The sequence below is a fragment of the Marmota flaviventris genome, chromosome 18 (assembly GCF_047511675.1).
Source record: "Marmota flaviventris isolate mMarFla1 chromosome 18, mMarFla1.hap1, whole genome shotgun sequence".
Lineage (NCBI taxonomy): Eukaryota > Metazoa > Chordata > Mammalia > Rodentia > Sciuridae > Marmota > Marmota flaviventris.
Window position 1 is genome coordinate 21,993,485 of NC_092515.1, and position 6,000 is coordinate 21,999,484.

Sequence of the window (6,000 nt, forward strand, 5' to 3'; positions counted from 1 at the left end):
AGATGAAATCTCAGTGAAGTTTTAATTTGCATTTCCCTAATTGCTGGAGATGTTGCACATTTTTTTATGTTTGTAGGCCAATTGTGTATCTTCTTCTGTGAAGTGTCCAGATTCTTTGCCCATTTATTGATTGGGTTATTTGGTGTTAAGTTTTTTGAGTTATGCCACAGTCTGGCTGGGTACAAATCACGAGCCATTGAAGCAGGAACAAACTTTATTTCTGAACTCCACCAGCACACTCCATACATGCTCCCCAGGAATTCCCCCGAACACCATGCGGCTCCTCCAGGAACACACCACATCAACTGGAAATCCCTCCTCTGGAAAATCCCTCCTCCTGCACTTCCCCAACCAAAGGGAACTCTCCAGGCCAAGGCTGATAGCAGGGGTCTAATATGCAATTGAATACACAGCTTAACATAACCATTATCATCTCAGTGGCTTGCTGGCCTCTCAACCACTCAACCACTTGCTCACCTCTCAACCACTCTGTTTTGGCAAAAATGCCGTTCGTCATTCCGACTCAGCTATGGCTCTCAGCAGAGTTATTTATATATCCTTTGCACATTTATTGATTTTTTTTTTGGTGTTAAGTTTTTTTGAGTTATTTACATATCCTGGAAATTAATGCTGTATCTAAGGTGCAGGTAGCAAAGATTTTTTTTCCCATTCTGTAGGCTCTCTGTTCACATTCTTGATTTGTTTCCTTTGCTGTGAGGAAGCTTTTTAGTTTCATTCCATCCCATTTATCCATTCTTGATTTTACTCCTTGCACCATAGGAGGCTTGTTGAGGAATTCAGTTCCCAACATGATGGAGATTTGGGCCTACTTTCTCTTCTAGTTCTATCTGCAATTCTTCTCCCAGATCTTTACCTTATTGGTGACTTTTCTTCACTGAGGCCTCAGTTCAAATAAAGAAACTTTCCTGATATTCTTTCCACAGAAACCCCTCCCTTCTCCTCTAAACATCCACTGTTACCTCACTATTTACATTTTCTTCATAGCACTTCATAGCACTTTAAAATGATCAGCTATCCTCTGTCCCCATTTGATTATCCATTAGGGAAAGGACTTAGAAGACATTCAATGTGCTTTCACTAAACCAGAGAACCTGGCCTTATCATGCTGCCTCAGCCTTTTCCAAGACTCTTCTTTGTGGTCTCCTGCTAAGTACCAAATGCAGACCCACCAGATGTTCTATTTGAACAGCAGAAAACAAACCAGGCTGTGTTAAATGTTTCATTTAATATAAGAATGTCAAGTGTGGCAGAAAAAGAACTCGGACTCTCAGAACAAAGTTCTTGTCCCATCTCTGCCACTTATCTGCTGAGAAGACTTAGACAAGAACCTCAACCCTCTCTGAACTTCATTCATCTTTACAAAGAATATTAGAACAATGCCTGCCCCAGAGTTTTCCTAATAAAGACCCATCACAAATATAAAAGCCCACAGATAATGGCTTTAGTCTTCTAGAATCCTTCAAATAATAATCAGTTACCCAGGGGAAGTCAGCTACCCCAAAACATTTTTAATAATAATAAATAAAAAAGCTAATTTCAGAAAGTATTTGTTGGCCCCCTTTCCAAGCAGCAGGCCCCCTGCTGGGCATGAGTGACAAGAGATGACCAAGACCAGCACCAACCCTATTTATGGATCTTTGACTCATGGAGAGCCACAGACCTTGGAGGAAATGCTGACAATTTTTGCCAAAGAATCATTCTTACTCCCGATGTCAGAAGAAAATGGTCCCCTCAACATCCTTTTGGATAAGTTTGATCACTTTATTCCTTAACTATGTGGGTTTTTTTTTTTTTCCTGTATGTGTCAATCTCTCCCCCAAAGGGTAGAGATGAAATCTTCCTCAAAACTGTAAAATCCATAGCACTAAGCATGGGGCCTAGATTTTACTACCTCTCAGATTATAGTGATAGAAATTCAACTGAAAGCGACTGTGCAAAAAAAAAAAAAAAGCACAGCAGGAAACTCTAAAGGATCATTCTATTCATTAAAAAGTCATTAGCTGGGGATGTGGCTCAAGCAGTAGCATTCTTGCCTGGCATGCGCAGGGGCCCTGGGTTCAATCCTCAGCACCACATAAAAATAAAATAAAAGATGTCCACCGAAAACTAAAAAATAAATATTAAAAAAAAAATTCTTTCTCCCTCTCTCTCTTTATTAAAAAAAAAAAAAAGTCATTAGCTGGGAAAACACAAACACTCAGAATCAACTATTTTGAAACTCTGGAATTGTCATCAGACACTTATAAACACCCAGCGGAATGCCTGATCAAGAAAGAGTCTGCTATTGTTTCTAAGAGAACAGTAGAATAAGATGTAAATCATGCCACTCTTCAGCCCCAGCCCTACCATGGAGCTGTAGGAATGGTGTTCTTAGAGTGCCTGAGTGATGTCAAGGTAGGCAATAAGATCCATATCCTCCAAAAACTTGGACTTGTGCAATTGATTGGTCTAGCCATTTCCTTGAAAGACTGTGTAAAAACCTCTGTCTTGATTTCATCCTTCTCTGGCTTCCCATAACAACATCTACTAGAAGATTTAAATGGAAATACCATTGTGGAACCAGATATCTAAGAAAATTTTTGTCAGGTCACTGAACTGCTGAGATAATAGAACAAAAAGTTCAATGGCCATACAAAACAAGGACTACATACTTTGCAAATTATAATTTGAAAAAAGTCACTAAACAGATGGCTGAAGTCTTTAACAAACAAAAATTGGCAATTTGTGAGAATTAATGCTGATCAACTTAATTAACAATGCTGATTAATTTATGAGTGCTAATGCTGATTTCCGGCATTAATATATTATAATGCTCAAAATGTCCAGTTCTTGATGAAATATGAAGCATATGTGTTAGTGTTTTAGTTAGCATTTTGTCCCTGTGACCAAGAGACCTTACAAGAACAATTTAGAGGAGGAAAATTTTATTTTGGATCATGGTTTCAGAAATTCAGCCCATAGTTGGCTGACTCCATAGTTCCGGACTCCAGGTGATGCAGAATTATCATAGTGCAAGGGCATGGTGGAGGAAAGCAAGTCAGGCAAGGCACCAGGAAACAGAGAGAGACTTTCACTCACCACAGACAAAATATAAAACTGAAAGGCACAGCTCCAGTGACCTACTTCCTCCAGTTACAATCTACCTTCCCATAGTTACCACCCAGTTACTTAATCCATATCAGTGGAAAAAAATCCACTGATTAGGTTAAGGCTCTCATAACCTGATCTTTTCCCCTCTGGAAGTTCTTGCATTATGTCACACATGAGCTTTGGGGGGACCCCTTCATATCTAAACCACAACAATTAGCTTTCCATAAAGATAACAAACATCTGAGATAATCTACTTATAAAAAGTTTTCTTTGGCTCGAAGTTTCAGAAGTTCGGGATGGTTTGGATATAAAAGTCCCCCAAAAAGCTCACTCAGCAATGCAAGTAAAATGATTAGATGTGAGAACTATAAACTAATGAAGGAACTGATCAATTTGATGGATTAATAATTTGACCATTCAAATTACTAGGTGGCAGGTGGGGCATGGCTAGAGGAACTAAGTCACTGGGGGCATGACCTTGGGATTATATTTGTCCCTGGCTCTTTGTGCATATCCCCTACCCCCTCTCTCTCTGCCCATCCCCTTTCTGGGAACCAGAAAATGAGCAGTTTTTCCCTGCCATACCTTTCCTGGAGTGATTTTCTGCCTTATCTCAGATCCAGAGCAATGGAATCAGCGGACCATGGACTAAATCTCTGAAAATGTGAGCCTAAAATAAACTCTTCCTCCTTTCAGTTGTTCTTCTCAGGTATTCTGGTCTCAGCAACAAAAGCTGATAATGCAATCCATGATTAGCTGGCCCCATTGCTTTTAAGCCTGTGGCCAGGCAGCACACTATGGCTGGAGTGCATGGCAGAACAAAACCACCTGCCCTAGATGCAGGGAGCAAAAGAAAGAGGAAATAGGCTAGAGTCTCTTTGAGGGCACCACCCCGATGATCAACAGACTTCCTACTAGGCCCACCTTTAAAGGTTGCACTCCCTTCCAATCGCAGCATGTTTGGAACCAAGACTTCAAGACTTGGACCTTTGGGGGACATTCTGGAACCAAACTATAGCAGCACAGAAAGAAACAGGAAAAATAGCCCAGTAGGGGCTGCGAATATAGCTCAGTTGGCAGAGTGCTTGCCTAGAATGCACAAGACCCTGGGTTTAAGCCCTGGCCCCACCAAAAAAAAAAAAAAAAAAAGGATGATGATGATGATGATTATCATCATTATTATTATATAGAAACCATTCCTGAGGTCCAGACTTGGAAACATTTGTCAAAGACATTAATTAAGTCAACTGTCTTAAGTAGGCTCAGCAAGCTAAAGAAAACCATAGACAAAGAACGGAACAAAACCACAAGGAGACTGCATGAACAAATAGAAAATGCCAATGAAGAGATTAAAATCATAAAAAGGAACAAAGTAGAAATCCTGGGGGTGAAAAGTACAGCAGCTGAAATAAAAAACATTCACTTTAGAGGCCAAAAAGCTAATTTAAGCAGGAAGAAGAAAGAATCAGCATACTTGACAATAAGGTGATTTAAAATATAATGGTACAGAAAAAGAAAAGGAGAAAGGAAAATTAACAGAGTGTAGGAGACCTGTGGAACACCATCAAACTTACCAACATAAGTACAAGAGAAGAAAGACAGAAAAAGACAGAAAAACATCAAATTTTTTGAAGAAATAATGGATGAAAAGTCCTTAAAAAATTGTTTGTTTGTTTTTTTTCGGTACTGGGGATTGAACTTAGTGTTGCTTAACCACTGAGCCATATCCCCAACCCTTTTTTATATTTTATTCAGAGACAAGGTCTCACTAAGTTGCTAAATGCCTCACTAAGTTGCTGAGACTCACTGAACTCTTAGTCCTCCTGCCTCAACTTCTCAAGCCGCTGGGATAACGTGTGTGCACTGTGGGAGACTAAATTAACTCCCCTGCTGGGCCATGTGGTGTCAGGCACCCATGCTGCTCTTCTAGGGTTCCAGTGACTGTCTTCGTGTCCGGACATGTCTTGCTACAGCCCCATGGGTGTATCTACACTCACCTGTTCCTTTGTAATATAACCCCTTGCCCTGTTTAGGATAGAATGTTCCATGGAAGTGCCTTGTATGTGTCCCCTTCTCTTACTGTGCCCTTGGGTGTGGCCTACCCAGGTGTTAGTCAACCTGCTGATGGTGGACATCATGAAGATAGACTCAGCCCCCTGAAACCTGGGTGTCTCTCTCTCTCTCTCTCTCTCTCTCTCTCTCTCTCTCTCACTCTCTCTCTCTCTCTTCCTGCAGACCCTTAAGGTCAGAGGAGCCATCACAGAAACCCCAAAGAAAAAGGTATTTGTGCCTCTTGTGTGGTTATTTTGTGTAGCCCAATTAACCCAGTTCCCCTGGAGTGACCCCTGAGCCTTTTAGTCTCGAGAACAGAAACCAGCAGTGCACCACTGCACCTGGCTAAAGTTCCTAAATTTGATGAAAGATATAAATGTACACACCCAAGGGAGCTGGGGTTGTGGCTCAGTGATAGAGCGCTTGCCTAGCATGTGTGAGGCACTGGATTCTATTCTCAGCACTGCATATAAATAAATAAAATAAAGGTCCATGGATATTTAAAAAAAAAATGTACACACCCAAGACATTTAATGAACTTAAGCAGGATAAACTCAAAAGAGATCCATATGGAGGCAAATTAGAGTAAAAATATTTAAAACCCAAAGACAAGCGAAAATCTTGTAAGCAACAAGAGAGGAGGAACTTGTTATGTATAAGGAATCTTCAATAGGATTAACAGTAAACTTATCATCAGAAACCATGGAGACCAGCAGGCAGTAGAATAATTAAAGCCCTGACAGAAAGTGGGAGGACCCTGTCAGCCAAGAATTTTATATAAGACAAACTACTCTTTAAGAATGAAGGATAGGGAGCTGGTATATAGCTCAGTGGTAG